Below are 20144 nucleotides of genomic sequence, written 5' to 3'. Positions count from 1 at the left end.
AAACATGATGCATTGCAGGCGGAGCGCGATGAGTTGGAGCAAGAAACAGTAGTGGGTGTGGGTGATAACACACAGCCCAGCCTCGTCTCATCACAACGTGCAGTGGAGGACTATGACGAGGAGGAGGATGAAGACATGGAGCAACTCTCCGGCCAAATTGAGGATATGACATGCACACCAGTCATATCCTCGGTTCAGCGTGGCTGGCCAGAGGACAGGGTAGATGAGGAGGAGGAGGAGGAGGAGGACAGCATGTTCAGTCATCGTGTTGGTCAGGATACTGAAGTACTGGCTGTTAAGAGTCTGGCGCACATGGCTGACTTTATGGTAAGCTGCATGTCTCATGACCCTCGCGTTAAGAACATCTTGGCCGACAATCATTACTGGTTGGTAACACTGTTAGACCCACGCTACAAGGAGAACTTTATGTCTCTTATTCCCGAGGCGGAGAGGTCAGCCAAAATGCAGCAGTTCCGGAAGGCCATAGTCACGGAAGTAGGCAAAGCATTCCCCTCACAAAACGCTAGCGGCATAGTTCAGGAATCAGTGGGCAACCAAGGCGTACAGCCGAGAGGGGCACAAGTCCAATCCGCCAGAGGTAGGGGAACAGTCTTTAAGATGTGGGACAGTTTTCTCAGCCCCTCACGTACCACAGCCCCTGAGGTGCGGGGTAGTGCCACAAGAAATCCTAAGTTTGCCCAGATGCTCAAGGAGTACCTTGCAGATCGAACAACTGTACTCCGACATTCCTCTGTGCCTTACAATTATTGGGTATCCAAGGTGGACACGTGGCATGAATTGGCTCTCTACGCCTTGGAAGTCCTGGCCTGCCCTGCCGCTAGTGTTTTGTCAGAGCGTGTTTTTAGTGCCGCAGGTGGAATCATTACAGATAAACGCACCCGCCTGTCAACTGAAAATGCTGACAGGCTGACTCTGATCAAGATGAACAAGGGTTGGATTGGGCCAGACTTCACCACACCACCAGCAAATGAGAGCGGAATTTAAAGTTTGTAACGGGAATTTGCCATGTACCTCCACTCACCCATGGGTACACACTTCTGGACTTTGGATAATCGCTGGACTGCTCCTCCTTCTCCTCATGCGCCACCATGATGACCGTTACAATAGTTAGGCCTTTGTTTCAAGTATACCCCCAGTGGTAAATTTTTTCGCCCATTCTTTCAGAATGGACATTACAACGACAGGAGACCCGCTCCTTTGCAATGGGAACAATGTTTTGAGGCCCTCATGCACGTCTCTATCCAGGGACAATGTGGAGCCTCCCAATTTTTGGCTGCCCTGCCTAAGGGCTATACTACAATATACCCACTTACTGACAATGGACACTTCAGGTTTACAGGCCCTCATGCACGTCTCTATCCAGGGACAATGTGGAGTCTCCCAAATTTTGGCTGCCCTGCCTAAGGTCTATACTACAATAGACCCACTTCCTGACAATGGACACTTCAGGTTTACAGGCCCTCATGCACGTCTCTATCCAGGGACAATGTGGAGCCTCCCAATTTTTGGCTGCCCTGCCTAAGGGCTATACTACAATAGACCCACTTCCTGACAATGGACACTTCAGGTTTACAGGCCCTCATGCACGTCTCTATCCAGGGACAATGTGGAGCCTCCCAATTTTTTGCTGCCCTGCCTAAGGGCTATACTACAATAGACCCACTTCCTGACAATGGTCACTTCAGGTTTACAGGCCCTCATGCACGTCTCTATCCAGGGACAATGTGGAGCCTCCCAATTTTTGGCTGCCCTGCCTAAGGGCTGTACTACAATAGACCCACTTCCTGACAATGGACACTTCAGGTTTACATAAGCAAGCATTGTTGACCTTAGGGAGATCAACATATCCACTGCGGAGACACCATCACGTGTTTCTCAACGCAGTGATTCTAGAGCATTGCCCCCTGGGAAGTATGCAAATAAGAAAGCCGCGGAGACACCATCACGTGTTTCTCAACGCTGGCAGGAAACTAGCCAGGTCTTTCACCGGGAAGGAACAACCACGGGAAGGGCAGTCTCCAGTCAAGGAGACCACCTATACCAAACATGGTATCCATCCACAGACAGCCGTTTCGGGGTATTTGCCCCTCATCAGTGTGGAGTAGGAATCTGGCTAGTGGGGGCAATGCCTAGTAAAAGACTACTTAAGCAAGCATTGTTGACCTTATGGAGATCAACATATCCACTGCGGAGACACCATCACGTGTTTCTCAACGCAGTGATTCTAGAGCATTGCCCCCTGAGAAGTATGCAAATAAGAAAGCCGCGGAGACACCATCACGTGTTTCTCAACGCTGGCAGGAAACTAGCCAGGTCTTTCACCGGGAAGGAACAACCGCGGGAAGGGCAGTCTCCAGTCAAGGAGACCACCTATACCAAACATGGTATCCATCCACAGACAGCTGTTTCGGGGTATTTGCCCCTCATCAGTGTGGAGTAGGAATCTGGCTAGTGGGGGAAATGCCTAGTAAAAGACTACTTAAGTAAGCATTGTTGACCTTAGGGAGATCAACATATCCACTGCGGAGACACCATCACGTGTTTCTCAACGCAGTGATTCTAGAGCATTGCCCCCTGGGAAATATGCAAATAAGAAAGCCGCGGAGACACCATCACGTGTTTCTCAACGCTGGCAGGAAACTAGCCAGGTCTTTCACTGGGAAGGAACAACCACGGGAAGAGCAGTCTCCAGTCAAGGAGACCACCTATACCAAACATGGTATCCATCCACAGACAGCCGTTTTGGGGTATTTGCCCCTCATCAGTGTGGAGTAGGAATCTGGCTAGTGGGGGCAATGCCTAGTAAAAGACTACTTAAGCAAGCATTGTTGACCTTAGGGAGATCAACATATCCACTGCGGAGACACCATCACGTGTTTCTCAACGCAGTGATTCTAGAGCATTGCCCCCTGGGAAGTATGCAAATAAGAAAGCCGCGGAGACACCATCACATGTTTCTCAACGCTGGCAGGAAACTAGCCAGGTCTTTCACCGGGAAGGAACAACCACGGGAAGGGCAGTCTCCAGTCAAGGAGACCACCTATACCAAACATGGTATCCATCCACAGACAGCCGTTTCGGGGTATTTGCCCCTCATCAGGTTTAATTAATGGGTGTGATGTGATCACTGGGGATGTGCACGAGAGGAGATATGTGTCGCTGCGACTGCTGTAATCAGTGATGTGAACCCGGATGTACTACTCCAGCACATTAGGTGCTGAGAGTGTTAATTTGTAGTGATGAGCGAGTACCAAAAAGCTTGGGTGCTCGAGGCTCGGGCCGAGCATCCCAAGATACTCGTGTACTCGGCCCGAGCACCAAGCCCAATGTTATCCTATGGGAGACCCGAGTATTTTTCTGAAATGACCCCCGGCAGCATGTAGAAACCCTAAAAATGTCACAAAAGTCTCAGAAGAGTGCTCAAATGACATGGCAACAGCATGGGGAAGACCCCTTGAAGCATTTATCACTCAAAAGTCACAGCTGTGAACAATTTTGTCCGCGTTTTACGCCATTTTTACGGACTCACCAGAAAACCTTCAAAAATGACCCCAAAATGAATTTTCATGGCGGAAATGTTAAGGGCACATACCCAATAGTGAGATAGAGCTGGTGTATGTTACTTTTTGAGATTACATGAAAGATTTTACGTGAAACATTGTGTGGCACTCCGATGTCCCTGAGAAGAGACGTACATGAAAGCCTCTTGAGTCTAATGTGCCCATTTTGAGGAAGTGAGTCTTTGTAGTATTTTCCTTTGCCAGGGCAGTCCAAAATTGTGAGGTTCACCAATGCCCCTGCATACAGACGTGCATGATGGCCTGTAAGCCTGAAGTGCCCATTGTAAGGAAGTGGGTCTATTGTAGTATAGCCCTTAGGCAGGGCAGCCAAAAATTGGGAGGCTCCACGTTGTCCCTGGATAGAGACGTGCATGAGGGCCTCAAAACATTAAGTGTCCATTGTCAGGAAGTGGGTGTATTATAGTATAACCCTTAGGCAGGGCAGCCAAAAATTGGGAGGCTCCACGTTGTCCCTGGATAGAGACGTGCATGAGGGCCTCAAAACATTAAGTGTCCATTGTCAGGAAGTGGGTGTATTATAGTATAGCCCTTAGGCAGGGCAGCCAAAAATTGGGAGGCTCCACGTTGTCCCTGGATAGAGACGTGCATGAGGGCCTCAAAACATTAAGTGTCCATTGTCAGGAAGTGGGTGTATTATAGTATAGCCCTTAGGCAGGGCAGCCAAAAATTGGGAGGCTCCACGTTGTCCCTGGATAGAGACGTGCATGAGGGCCTCAAAACATTAAGTGTCCATTGTCAGGAAGTGGGTGTATTATAGTATAGTATTTTATACCTCAAATTCTGAATGAAGGGAGGAACCCAATTATCAAAAAAACCATAAAGAAATTCCTATATTAAAAATATCAATTTTTATTAGTCATTTACTAAAAAACTGTCAGTGCAGTCAAAAGAGGAATAGCCACTTAAAAGTGGTTGGGCGGGTGAATGGGAGACACGTGCGCCAGATGTCGATATTGAGGATATAGGCAGGGGAGTGGGGGGCCTATCCTAGCCCTATGAGTAATAGGGCGAGTCTCCAAAGGGAAACCAGGTGGATTTACCTGTTGCGTAGTATGTCCCCGGATGGGATTAATGAACAATTAAATTTCACCAGTTTCATTTAACTTTCCTTTGAATGGTTCATGGTGGTCTGGGAACCCTCCTTTTTACACTACTATGGGATGAGTTATTGAGTGGAGCTGATATCTATGCCTATGTGCTTATTGTCCCTATAGGACGAGCAATGGTTAATTTTGTGGCGATACAATGATATCGCACCTTTCTTATTTCTCTATTTATATGAATAGCCCTATCTTACTCGTGAGTCATGTGACTAGCCTCCACTATAGGCGACGCTCTTGTTGCTATGAGGGCGTTTTTGCAAGTGGAACGCAGTGTGCGTTCCACTTTCGTAAAGTCATGTGATTAGCCAATTATCCTCCCACAACATGTGACTCTTTGGTTTTTATGTTGGCGTTCCTGATAAGTGGAACGCAATGTGCGGTCCATGTGCCGTAACTTCCGGTGTGACGTCGGAGGCCTGGAAGTGTGTGCAAGGCCTGGTGGGGAATATTGATTTCCGGTCCTACGTCACACAGATTTCAAACCGGAAGTGACTGCCGGCAGAATGGCGCGGCGCTTGAAAATATCATGGACAGTAAGTCTCATGGGGGTGGGGTAAAATGGCATTGATCGAGTTGATATAAGTGGAGGTGGTGTGTGGCCAAATGAGGCATTACCTCTGATACCACTAATGAGCTAGGACCCAGATTCTTGTGGTCCAGAGTGGCGTTACCAGGCACAGCAACCATTCCTCCATTGTGAGATCGGCTTTACAGATTGAAAATCTCCTGATGAACCCCCAGACATCCTGAGGGAGAAACGCGTTGAGATATGCTGAGATGATATCTAAGTGACATGATAAGTACTTTAATCATTGTGAGATAAATATTTGATATAACCTGACAAGGGATATAATAAGTACTTTAATCATTCCAAAATGTCAAATATTTTACCTGAGATTGGTGTGCAGTTGTATTTACATGTCCTGTAGGATGGAAGTACAGCCTGTTTTCCCTGAAGGAAATTAGTGCAATTTGGGTTTACCTTGCGAGGGAAACTACTTGACATGATATGTATTTACAATAGAGAGTGGTTACCCTGACTATTTAGGCTTGTGTCCTCTGAGATGGGAGTATCTTCTGATCATCCCTAAGGGAATTATTGTGATTATGGTTCATCCTCATAGGGGAACTACTTGATTACATATATATGTTGACCTGACATGTATTAACAAAATAGAGTGGTTACCCAGACTACTTAGGCTTGTGTCCTCTGGGATGGGAGTATCTTCTGATCATCCTCAAGGGAATTATTGTGATTATGGTTCACCTTGATTACATATATATGTTAACCTTACATGTATTAACAATATAGAGTGGTTACCCAGACTATTTAGGTTTGTGTCCTCTGGGATGGGAGTATCTTCTGATCATCCTCAAGGGAATTATTGTGATTATGGTTCACCCTCATAGGGGAACTACTTGATTACATACATATGCTGACCTGACATGTATTAACAATATTGAGTGGGTACCCAGACTATTTAGGCTTGTGTCCTCTGGAATGAGAGTACCGTGGGTCATCCTTAAGGGAACTATTTTGATTATGGTTCACCCTGCTAGGGGAACTACTTGATTTCATATGTATTAACAAAACTGCATACCAGACTTTTTTAGTTTTTGACCTGCACTGTTTTTTCACGTACACTATATGGTGATGGTGGTTTTATGGTTGGAGGGACAGTAAGGGACAGCCGCCGAGGAGCGGGGGCACCGAGTGTTAGGGTGTTTACACTCCGCTGGTAGGTAGGGGAAACTCATAGGGCTAGGATAGGCCCCCCCCTCCCCTGCCTATATCCTCAATATTGACATCTGGCGCACGTGTCTCCCATTCACCCGCCCAACCACTTTTAAGTGGCTATTCCTCTTTTGACTGCACTGACAGTTTTTTAGTAAATGACTAATAAAAATTGATATTTTTAATATAGGAATTTCTTTATGGTTTTTTTGTATTATAGTATAGCCCTTAGGCAGGGCAGCCAAAAATTGGGAGGCTCTACGTTGTCCCTGGATAGAGACGTGCATGAGGGCCTCAAAACATTAGGTGTCCATTGTCAGGAAGTGGGTGTATTATAGTATAGCCCTTAGGCAGGGCAGCCAAAAATTGGGAGTCTCCACGTTGTCCCTGGATAGAGACGTGCATGAGGGCCTCAAAACATTAAGTGTCCATTGTCAGGAAGTGGGTGTATTATAGTATAGCCCTTAGGCAGGGCAGCCAAAAATTGGGAGGCTCCACGTTGTCCCTGGATAGAGACGTGCATGAGGGCCTCAAAACTTTAAGTGTCCATTGTCAGGAAGTGGGTGTATTATAGTATAGCCCTTAGGCAGGGCAGCCAAAAATTGGGAGGCTCCACGTTGTCCCTGGATAGAGACGTGCATGAGGGCCTCAAAACATTAAGTGTCCATTGTCAGGAAGTGGGTGTATTATAGTATAGCCCTTAGGCAGGGCAGCCAAAAATTGGGAGGCTCCACGTTGTCCCTGGATAGAGACGTGCATGAGGGCCTCAAAACATTAAGTGTCCATTGTCAGGAAGTGGGTGTATTATAGTATAGCCCTTAGGCAGGGCAGCCAAAAATTGGGAGGCTCCACGTTGTCCCTGGATAGAGACGTGCATGAGGGCCTCAAAACATTGTTCCCATTGCAAAGGAACGGGTCTCCTGTCGTTGTAATGTCCATTCTGCAAAGAATGGGCGAAAAAATTTACCACTGGGGGTATACCTGAAACAAAGGCCTAACTATTGTAACGGTCATCATGGTGGCGCATGAGGAGAAGGAGGAGCAGTCCAGCGATTATCCAAAGTCCAGAAGTGTGTACCCATGGGTGAGTGGAGGTACATGGCAAATTCTCTTTACAAACTTTAAATTCCGCTCTCATTTGCTGGTGGTGTGGTGAAGTCTGGCCCAATCCAACCCTTGTTCATCTTGATCAGAGTCAGCCTGTCAGCATTTTCAGTTGACAGGCGGGTGCGTTTATCTGTAATAATTCCACCTGCGGCACTAAAAACACGCTCTGACAAAACGCTAGCGGCAGGGCAGGCCAGGACTTCCAAGGCGTAGAGAGCCAATTCATGCCACGTGTCCACCTTGGATACCCAATAATTGTAAGGCACAGAGGAATGTCAGAGTACAGTTGTTCGATCTGCAAGGTACTCCTTGAGCATCTGGGCAAACTTAGGATTTCTTGTGGCACTACCCTGCACCTCAGGGGCTGTGGTCCGTGAGGGGCTGAGAAAACTGTCCCACATCTTAAAGACTGTTCCCCTACCTCTGGCGGATTGGACTTGTGCCTCTCTCGGCTGTACGCCTTGGTTGTCCACTGATTCCTGACCTATGCCGCTAGCGTTTTGTGAGGGGACTGCTTTGCCTACTTCCGTGACTATGGCCTTCCGGAACTGCTGCATTTTGGTTGACCTCTCCGCCTCGGGAATAAGAGACATAAAGTTCTCCTTGTAGCGTGGGTCTAACAGTGTTACCAACCAGTAATGATTGTCGGCCAAGATGTTCTTAACGCGAGGGTCACGAGACAGGCAGCTTACCATAAAGTCAGCCATGTGCGCCAGACTCTTAACAGCCAGGACTTCAGTAGCCTGACCAACACGATGACTGAACATGCTGTCCTCCTCTTCCTCCTCCTCATCTACCCTGTCCTCTGGCCAGCCACGCTGAACCGAGGATATGACTGGTGTGCATGTCATATCCTCAATTTGGACGGAGAGTTGCTCCATGTCTTCATCCTCCTCCTCGTCATAGTCCTCCACTGCATGTTGTGATGAGACGAGGCTGGGCTGTGTGTTATCACCCACACCCACTACGGTTTCTTGCTGCAACTCATCGCGCTCCGCCTGCAATGCATCATGTTTGTTTTTGAGCAGAGACCATTTTAGAAGGCAGAGTAGCGGTATGGTGACGCTAATAATGGCGTCATCACCACTCACCATCTTGGTGGAGTCCTCAAAGTTTTGGAGGATGGTACATAGGTCGGACATCCATCTCCACTCCTCAGGTGTTATGTGTGGAGTTTGACCCATTTCCCGACGGCTTAGGTGATGCAGGTACTCAACAACTGCCCTCTTCTGCTCACATATCCTGACCAACATGTGCAGAGTTGAATTCCAACGCGTGGGGACATCACACACCAGTCTGTGAGCCGGAAGATGCAAACGGCGCTGAAAGCCGGCAAGGCCGGCTGAAGCAGTAGGTGACTTTCGAAAATGTGCAGACAGGCGGCGAACGTTTACCAGCAGATCAGACAGCTCTGGGTATGACTTTAGAAACCGCTGAACCACGAGGTTGAGCACATGGGCCACGCATGGAACATGTGTCAGCTGGCCTCGCTTCAAAGCCGCCACCAGGTTCCGGCCATTGTCACACACGACCTTTCCTGGCTTTAGGTTCAGAGGTGTGAGCCAGTGATCTGCCTGCTGTTTCAGAGCTGTCCACACCTCTTCTGCATTGTGGGGTTTGTCACCTATGCAGATTAGCTTCAGCACAGCCTGTTGCCGCTTCGCCGAAGCAGTGCTGCAGTGCTTCCAGCTTGGGACTGGTGTGGAGGGTAAAGTGGATGAGGATGCGCAGGAGGAGGAGGAGGCTGAAGAGCATGACATTCCGGAGCTGTAGAGTGTGGGTGAAACCCTGACTGAGGTAGGGCCTGCAAACCTTGGTGTGGGAAGGACGTGTTCCGTCCCTCGCTCAGACTGGGTCCCAGCTTCCACAATATTAACCCAGTGTGCCGTCAACGAGATGTAGCGGCCTTGCCCACAAGCACTTGTCCACGTGTCTGTGGTTAGGTGGACTTTGGGTGAAACAGCGTTGTTCAGGGCACGTGTGATGTTTTGTGACACGTGGTTATGCAATGCGGGGACGGCACACCGGGAGAAATAATGGCGGCTGGGGACCGAGTAACGTGGGACAGCTGCCGCCATCAGGTCGCGGAATGCTTCTGTCTCCACCAGCCTAAAAGGCAACATTTCCAGCGCAAGCAGTCGCGAAATGTTAACATTTAGAACTGTGGCATGTGGGGCGTTGGCAGTGTATTTGCGCCTGCGTTCAAAGGTTTGCTGAATGGATAACTGAACGCTGCGCTGGGACAAGGACGTGCTTGATGATGGTGTTATTTCTGCGTAGGCAACTGCAGGTGCAGGACCGGAGGAGGCTTGTTCTCAGGCAGCATGGACAGGGGATTGGCTCGCATGCACAACCAGCGAAGACGTAGCAGTGACATCAGCAAGCACTTCTCCTCGACTCTGTTGTACTTCCCACAAAGTCGGGTGCTTGGCTGACATGTGCCTGATCATGCTGGTGGTGGTCAGGCTGCTAGTTTTGGTACCCCTGCTGATGCTGGCACGGCAGGTGTTGCAAATGGCCTTTTTAGAATCATCTGGAGCCAACTTAAAAAACTGCCAGTTTCGGGAAGACCTAACATTTGTACAGGCACCTTGTGTCGTGTTGTTGTTCCGGGGAATGGTTGCCTGACTTCTGCCTGGAGCCACCACCCTGCTTCTTACTGCCTGTTGGGATGCTACGCCTCCCTCCCCCTGTGCACTGCTGTCCTCGCTCTGCATATCTTCCTGCCAGGTTGGGTCAGTTACTGGATCATCCACCACGTCGTCTTCCTCTTCCGCACCCTGCTCCTCCTCCTGACTTCCTGACAATTGTGTCTCATCATCGTCCACCCCTTGTTGAGACACGTTGCCAACTTCGTGAGAACGTGGCTGCTCAAATATTTGGGCATCTGTACATACGATCTCCTCATGACCCACTTCAACATGAGCTAGCGAGAGGCCAGAATGTGCGAATGGAAACGTGAACAGCTCTTCCGAGTGTCCAAGTGTGGGATCAGTAATGTCCGAGGACGTGTACTCAGCCTTGTGGTAGGAAGGAGGATCAGGTTCTGAAATGTGCGGTGCAGTATCACGGCTACTGACACTTGACCGTGTGGAAGACAGAGTGTTTGTGGTGGTGCCAATCTGACTGGAAGCATTATCCGCTATCCAACTAACAACCTGTTGACACTGGTCTTGGTTCAAGAGCGGTGTACTGCTGCGGTCCCCAAGAATTTGGGACAGGACGTGTGAGCGACTAGATGTGGCCCTTTGTTGTGGCGAAATTAGAGCTTGCCCACGACCTCGGCCTCTGCCTGCACCACCATCACGTCCACTTCCTTGTTCCTTGCCAACGCCCTTGCGCATTTTGCAATGCTGTGCTGACGTGTATTCACTAGACTTGTGCGTTATATCCAAGTTTGTGCAAATCGTGCACCTGTACGCTGCCACCGACAGGCACACACGTGCGTTTTTTAAATGCAAGCACGGACGCACTAAGAACCTAACAGGTTTTTAGGAGCGACAATTACTGAGAAGTCTGACACTATCAGCCACTGCTGACTGACGTGTATTATACACTACACTTGTGCGTTATATAATAGTTTGTGAAAAACGCACACAAGTGCACCTGTACGCTGCCACCGACAGGCACACGCGTGCGGTTTTTAAATGCAAGCACGGACGCACTAAGAACCTAACAGGTTTTTAGGAGCGACAATTACTGAGAAGTCTGACACTATCAGCCACTGCTGACTGACGTGTATTATACACTACACTTGTGCGTTATATAATAGTTTGTGAAAAACGCACACAAGTGCACCTGTATGCTGCCACCGACAGGCACACACGTGCGGTTTTTAAATGCAAGCACGGACGCACTAAGAACCTAACAGGTTTTTAGGAGCGACAATTACTGAGAAGTCTGACACTATCAGCCACTGCTGACTGACGTGTATTATACACTAGACTTGTGCGTTATATAATAGTTTGTGAAAAACGCACACAAGTGCACCTGTACGCTGCCACCAACAGGCACACACGTGCGGTTTTTAAATGCAAGCACGGACGCACTAAGGACCTAACAGGTTTTTAGGAGCGACAATTACTGAGAAGTCTGACACTATCAGCCACTGCTGACTGACATGTATTATACACTACACTTGTGCGTTATATAATAGTTTGTGAAAAACGCACACAAGTGCACCTGTACGCTGCCACCGACAGGCACACACGTGCGTTTTTTAAATGCAAGCACGGACGCACTAAGAACCTAACAGGTTTTTAGGAGCGACAATTACTGAGAAGTCTGACACTATCAGCCACTGCTGACTGACGTGTATTATACACTACACTTGTGCGTTATATAATAGTTTGTGAAAAACGCACACAAGTGCACCTGTACGCTGCCACCGACAGGCACACACGTGCGGTTTTTAAATGCAAGCACGGACGCACTAAGAACCTAACAGGTTTTTAGGAGCGACAATTACTGAGAAGTCTGACACTATCAGCGACTGCTGACTGACGTGTATTATACACTACACTTGTGCGTTATATAATAGTTTGTGAAAAACGCACACAAGTGCACCTGTACGCTGCCACCGACAGGCACACACGTGCGGTTTTTAAATGCAAGCACGGACGCACTAAGAACCTAACAGGTTTTTAGGAGCGACAATTACTGAGAAGTCTGACACTATCAGCCACTGCTGACTGACGTGTATTATACACTAGACTTGTGCGTTATATAATAGTTTGTGAAAAACGCACACAAGTGCACCTGTACGCTGCCACCAACAGGCACACACGTGCGGTTTTTAAATGCAAGCACGGACGCACTAAGGACCTAACAGCTTTTTAGGAGCGACAATTACTGAGAAGTCTGACACTATCAGCCACTGCTGACTGACATGTATTATACACTACACTTGTGCGTTATATAATAGTTTGTGAAAAACGCACACAAGTGCACCTGTACGCTGCCACCGACAGGCACACACGTGCGTTTTTTAAATGCAAGCACGGACGCACTAAGAACCTAACAGGTTTTTAGGAGCGACAATTACTGAGAAGTCTGACACTATCAGCCACTGCTGACTGACGTGTATTATACACTACACTTGTGCGTTATATAATAGTTTGTGAAAAACGCACACAAGTGCACCTGTACGCTGCCACCGACAGGCACACACGTGCGGTTTTTAAATGCAAGCACGGACGCACTAAGAACCTAACAGGTTTTTAGGAGCGACAATTACTGAGAAGTCTGACACTATCAGCGACTGCTGACTGACGTGTATTATACACTACACTTGTGCGTTATATAATAGTTTGTGAAAAACGCACACAAGTGCACCTGTACGCTGCCACCGACAGGCACACACGTGCGGTTTTTAAATGCAAGCACGGACGCACTAAGAACCTAACAGGTTTTTAGGAGCGACAATTACTGAGAAGTCTGACACTATCAGCCACTGCTGACTGACGTGTATTATACACTAGACTTGTGCGTTATATAATAGTTTGTGAAAAACGCACACAAGTGCACCTGTACGCTGCCACCAACAGGCACACACGTGCGGTTTTTAAATGCAAGCACGGACGCACTAAGGACCTAACAGCTTTTTAGGAGCGACAATTACTGAGAAGTCTGACACTATCAGCCACTGCTGACTGACATGTATTATACACTACACTTGTGCGTTATATAATAGTTTGTGAAAAACGCACACAAGTGCACCTGTACGCTGCCACCGACAGGCACACACGTGCGGTTTTTAAATGCAAGCACGGACGCACTAAGAACCTAACAGGTTTTTAGGAGCGACAATTACTGAGAAGTCTGACACTATCAGCCACTGCTGACTGACGTGTATTATACACTACACTTGTGCGTTATATAATAGTTTGTGAAAAACGCACACAAGTGCACCTGTACGCTGCCACCGACAGGCACACACGTGCGGTTTTTAAATTCAAGCACGGACGCACTAAGAACCTAACAGGTTTTTAGAAGCGACAATTACTGAGAAGTCTGACACTATCAGCCACTGCTGACTGACGTGTATTATACACTACACTTGTGCGTTATATAATAGTTTGTGAAAAACGCACACAAGTGCACCTGTACGCTGCCACCGACAGGCACACACGTGCGGTTTTTAAATGCAAGCACGGACGCACTAAGGACCTAACAGGTTTTTAGGAGCGACAATTACTGAGAAGTCTGACACTATCTGGACTGTTTTAGACTGTGTACACCAGCCCCAGATATGATGAAGGCTGGTATACGGTCACCACTAGGAATGGCTATATACCCTGCCTGCCTTCCTGCCTGCCTGTATACTGCTACAATAGTCCTGACAAGGACTCTTCTGGTCACTAGCCTGTATTCCGACCTGGCTATACCCTGCCTGTATATAGCAACAATAGTCCTGAGAAGGACTCTGCTACTGTACTCCGACCTGGCTATTCCCTGCCTGCCTGTATACAACTTATTGTATGTCTTGAGAAGGACTTCTGGTCACACTGTTTGCAGCCCTGCTCCGGAACTAACTATAAAGGGCCGCAAACCTTTCCCTGAAGCAGCAACCCTCTCCCTGCACTGACTGTCTGGATGGCTGTTCGGGCCGGCCAATCACTGCAATTCCACAACTAACAGGGCTGTGGCATTGCAGTGGTCTGTCAGCCAATCCCTGCATGAGGGCTGGCTCTCAAAAGAGCGCCAACATGCAGGGATGAAGACCACGAGTACAGCACGAGTATCGCGAGATTACTCGGTCCCTGCCGAGTAGCCCGAGTACAGTGATACTCGTGCGAGTACCGAGTAGTGACAAGCATACTCGCTCAACACTAGTTATGAACTGTTGGGGCTCTATTGCATTGATCAATTCAGTAGCTAAATTTCTCTTGATTCATATGTTCATGGCAGTAATGCAGATTCCATTTTTCACATTTTCACTCTTGCATATAGCTATTGGATTTTTCAAGTCAGTATTCACACAGCAGTTTCTGCTATTTCATGTATTCCCCTTACATAGTCACTGGTGTGCATACCTTATCTCCCCATAGTGATGTTTTTTTCGGTTTTTGCACCCAGTTCGGACTTAGAATGGTGTTCCAAACGTTATTCCTATTTATTTCATAGGTTATGAACTGGCTATAACCACAAACTCTTGCAGTGTATATAGTTACCTCAGTGGTACCAACCCCAGAGGCTGCCTGTTGAGGGGCATGGCACTGCACCACCAAGGGGGCACGCCTGTTTATGGGGCCTGCCCTCCAACAAAACGAAGCAGGTACACCTGTTTATGGGGCCTACCCAACGCTACCATGACAAAGAGGACTGTCACCGGAATGGTCTGCGGCGGATCAGGCCGAGACCAGGTCACCAAAAGGATTGGTGATCACTCCGTATACGGGTTTTGGGTTAAAAACTCGTGGGTGGTGGGTGGTGATGGTACCTGGTATGTTTATATGTAAAAATCTCCCCTGTGTGGGAAAACTTGTATTTTATTTGTTTTCTTATCTTTGCAGCCCGAGGACGTGCTGTTGATAACCAAGGGGGGAATGTGGCGCCCCTGACCCGGTCAGGCACCACTGAGTACTGCACCTATGCTGGGGACAGTACTTCCAGGTAATCCTAAAGGCCAGAATGAGGTGTGAACGCACAGACACATAGCAACCAGTTCTCCCACACCATTAGATGGGATCCTTGGGTAGTCTCCAAAGGGGGGCTAGATTACAATTCTTATCAATGGGTGCAGCGGAGGAGCTGAGAGCTAAAGTGCAGAGGTTGTAAGGAAAGAAAGGAGAGCCAGTCTGGTAGTGGAGCACGGCGGTTGCTAGGGAGATACGCGCGCTCACACTAGTCAGACCCTGCGCGGTGTAGTGACAGTTGGCGGAGGAGAACAGTCACCGAGTAGTCAGAGAAAGAGGTGCTCCTGGTGACTAGGCATGTACGGGGACAGGTCCCTAGAGCAGAGTCAAGTTTAACTATTTGCTAAACCTGCCGGTGAAGGGAATTACAAGTACCTCACCATCCACATAGAGTCCGAGCCTCAGCAGCAACGCAGGGACCCATAAAGAGACAGAGCCAGAAACCATCTCACCTGGTCCACGCTGCCGGCAAACGGTCCAAAAGGGGGAGAAAAGGCAGTTGCAACTCCCTGGATAGACTCCCATGGTACTTCAGATTAGGGGGTTATCCGAACACAGAAGTGCCAGGAAGGCGATCTAACCTGATACCCTCAGACTGGCCTGAAGGACTGGTCCTACCTGGTTACTCACAGCAATGCCCGAGTCAGCTCACCATAACATCTGTGTGAGTAAAAATCAATTAAATGACTTTTGGACTCTGCCTGAGTTATTCTGGACCTGCTATTCTACACACCTGAGCCCCTGGGGCCTGCTTCACTTACGGGAGGACACACCATCTGACTGCAGACCTCATCAGCCCCAGACGCTCATAAAATCTGCAGTGGCGGTCATCCATATCCCTGACCGCAAGCCGTGAGTGGCGTCATGACACATCAATAAAAACTGACAGTACCTGTTTGCCGTATACAGAAGAAGACTATGTGGCATCCCTGAAGCTGGATCAATGTCCCTGGGGTGACACATATATTGTACATAGTAAATCTGGTGTTACAAATGGTTCAGCAGAATATATAGGCGAACAGCTGCAGCCCTGAGTGGAGTGGAGTAGATATAGATGAAGAAATGGGTTCATTTATGATTTTGCCTGTTGCCCTGATGAAGGGAGCTGCGACCCCTGAAACCTGTTGACCTGTGCATAAAGAATAAAGACATAAATTAGCATATAGTAGTATAGAATCAAATTATATGAAAATGCAAATAAAAATTCATAAATCACTGTCTAATCATTTTATTAAAGTGCAAGTGCTTATACTGTAAAAAATGTCCATGTCAAGTTGAAATATTTCAAGAGTTTTTACAAATGCGACTACACTACTGTGGGACCCCGTAATAGTACATCAATGTTTTTTTCCAAATTTAACGAAAACTAAATGTAACAGTCCTATTCACCTCAAAGTAGTGCAGTTCAAATCAACTCAATTGCTGAAACCCCAAAAAAGCAAATCAGGCAATTCACTTTGATAGATGCACTTATCAGCAAAGGTAAAAAAAGCCCAAAAACAATTAAAAACTCCAAACTCTGCAAAGCAGAGGAAGGTGCATGCACATTCAAAAGATATATATTGCAAGACTAATAAATGCCACTATAATATGCCATCTGTTTGTAACAATATAAAGTAACCATTGTTCGCATGGCCACAGCATTCAATGGGCTACTTTACCTTCCCCATTACTACGTAAGTATTGTTACACACCTTCCTTCTATTGAGTAGCCCAATAAATGCCACTACTCACAAAAAGTTAGGGATATTTGGCTTTCGGGTGAAACTTTTGGAAAACGTAAAAAGTTCACGATACAGAAATATTTTATCATGAAAGTAGGACATTTAAGTAGAAGACATGGAATAGTGATTTCCTCATCTCAAACAATTTATTAAAACAAAAGCCAACAACAATGGTGGGTGTAAACCCCTCAAAAATATCACTGTCTGAATAACTTGTCATAACGCCTTGAGCAACAATTACAGCTTGACAACGATGCCTCTTTGTATTCACAAGTTGAGTTATTGTCTGCTAAGGCATGGCATCCCACTCTTCTTGAAGGGCGACCCTCAGGTCATTGAGGTTCTGGATAACAGAGTTATGAGCCTGATCCCATAGGTTTTCTATGGGATCAGCTCTGGAGAACGTACCGGCCACTTCTTATGAGTTAGCCCAGTTTCCAGCAGCTGATCCTTAATGATGCAACCTCTTTGAGCTGGAACATTGTTATCCATAAAGATAAAATTAGGTCTGTGCGGTTCATGCAGAGGCACATTGACTGGATTAATGTTATTCAAGTAGTAGGGGCTTGCACTGTACCATTCACAAAGTGTAGGGCAGTTCTGTATTGGCTAGACACTACTGCCCACACTGTAACACCATCACCACCAAAGGCTCATCTTTTGTCAACAGTGGCTGATGCATAACGCTCTCCTTAACATATCCAACATAATTGGTAGCAATCATTTCTGCTTAGCGTGATTTGACTTTCATCAGTGAATAGCACTGAGGCCCACTGGGCCCTCATCCAGCACGATTATGATACCATTACCTGATGAAGGGATCAGGTACCCTTGCAGGTAGTCTTGCACGCTGATGTAAAAGGCTTCGAATGGTCTCACATGACTCTCATCTCCCTTAAATGTGTCTAGAGTTGTGTTCATTCATCATCCAGTGTTTGATGTGGTTGTTCATTATGAAGCAGTCCTCAGTGTTTGATGTGGCCAAAGGAAGTTCATTTCTATGCTTTTCTGTGATTTTTCCAGTCTCTCTGTATCTCTGTTGCAACTTGCTGATGACAACATCCCATATGAAGCCTTGCAATGGCATTGTACAGTTGATCAATTGTTAGGTGTCGTCTTGGTCTTGGTCTCTTGATGTCAAAATGTGAAGAGCATGATGAGGAGGACTGTTTAAATAACAATTCTATTTGAACCACAAAATTTATTGGGCAATTCATTGATCAAGCACTTGTGAATTTTGCCATTAAGCTTCTTGTTAAAGAACAGTAAGTTGAGCAAAAAGTACTGAAACTTTGAACAGTTGGACATGTACATTCAAAACTTTAGAGTTTAGAGTACATTCAAAATGTTAAGTTCACGTGAAAAGGTTAAAGAGCATTTTAGGATCATCCTGAAATTTCACCCGAAAGCCAAATAAATTTTTGTGAGCAGTGTACTCTGTAAAGAGATCTGTGAATGAGGACTAGTTATTTCAGTCTGGCCTTTGCTGACTTGCCCTAACCTGGCTTAGCTTGAATAACAAGTTTTTACCTATGTATATATTGGTAGAGAAGTGTCAGTCAAGCAGAGCTCGGTGAAAGAAGCTTGCTAGGACTCATCTCCTGTGACTAGTCCTCTTAATTCTCTTGTTTTGAGCTCCCTGGTTCGAACAGAATGTATCAGAATGTATAGGTTCTATTATGGTTCGGGGTTTTCCTGAGCTTTGAACCGCTCCTGCCCTATCCTCATCCCCTGCAGGTGTGTTGGCTGACTCTCTAGCACCACCTGTTCGCCGCTCCTGGCGCTTGGCTGCTAGGCATCAGGTGTCCAGGGTCTTTGTTTGTTCTGAGGCTAAGTCCCTGTTTTGCCCTACCGCGCATGTGCGGCATTCCCGCTGCCTTTCTTGGCTCTAAGTGCGGCATTCCCGCTATTGCGCATGCGCATGATGTCACCAGTGACATCGATGACATCAGCAGTGACGCAGCAGACACTGATTGGCCATCAATGACGTCATTGGTTATGTGGGGGTCCCCGAGTGGCCATTGCCATCTGCTGCTTGGCTTGGGATAGGGCTTAGTCTATAAAAGATATATGGAGAGAAGGTATGCACAAGGTAAGTTTTTTAACTGCATGAGAGGACACACACAAGCTAGGAACACCAACGTAGAGAAATACATTGGCGTAGTGTTGAGGCTCTATTGCATTGATCAATTCAATAGCTAAATTTCTCTTGATTCATATGTTCATGGCAGTATTGCAGATTCCATTTTCATACTTTCACTCTTACATATAGCTATTGGATTTTTCATGTCAGTATTCACATAGCAGTTTCTGCTTTTCATATCCCTTACATAGTCACTGGTGTGCATACCTTCTCTCCATATATTCCCCTTACATAGTCACTGGTATGCATACCTTCTCTCCATAAAGTGTAGATTTTTTAGGTTTTTGCACCCAGTTCAGACTCAGAATTGGTGTTCCAGACGTTGTTTCTTTATTGATTTGTAGTCTATAAAAGACCCTGGACAACGCACATGGCTGTGTGAGTGTCATTTGTGTTCTGTGACATCAGCAGAGTACTGCAGTCACATAGCGGCCATAGCACCAATACAGCCCTGTAATGGCTGTGACAGGCCTGCATGGGATGCTGGAAGCAGTAGGCAGGGTTAGGCGTTCGGTGCCTGTCACACCAAGATTCGTGGCGAGGCACAGCCAGGGCCAGATATCCTGCTTCTGCCCTACCAACCAATCCAAGCATATTGTGGCAGCTCAGTGAAGCTAACTGGGCTGTGCCTACTGTCCCAGTGTGCCCCTTACACACATGTAGAGCTGTAGGGGGAAAAAGCGCAATAGGGTCTTACCCGGTATGAGGGTAGAGAGACAGAAAGAGGTACACTCACCTGGTAGGGTTGTGCAAGTCACAACTCCTTATGATCGCATGTGAGTGCCTTTTTGTGGTTTAGCAGCGGCCCCGGAATGCAGTATATAAAATATAGGTCAGGTAAAGAGAAAACCGGTTTAAATGCCGCGCTAAAAACCACTGATGTTGTAGATGAAAAAGATTTCCTTTATTTCATAATTCTACGCGTTTCAGAGACATCTCCGTCTCCTTCCTCAGGAAAATAAATCATCATGATTTATTTTCCTGAGGAAGGAGACGGAGATGTCTCTGAAACGCGTAGAATTATGAAATAAAGGAAATCTTTTTCATCTACAACATCAGTGGTTTTTAGCGCGGCATTTAAACCGGTTTTCTC

The sequence above is a fragment of the Anomaloglossus baeobatrachus genome, chromosome 1 (genome assembly GCF_048569485.1).
Source record: "Anomaloglossus baeobatrachus isolate aAnoBae1 chromosome 1, aAnoBae1.hap1, whole genome shotgun sequence".
Classification (NCBI taxonomy): Eukaryota; Metazoa; Chordata; class Amphibia; order Anura; family Aromobatidae; genus Anomaloglossus; species Anomaloglossus baeobatrachus.
This window is presented reverse-complemented; position numbering follows the sequence as displayed.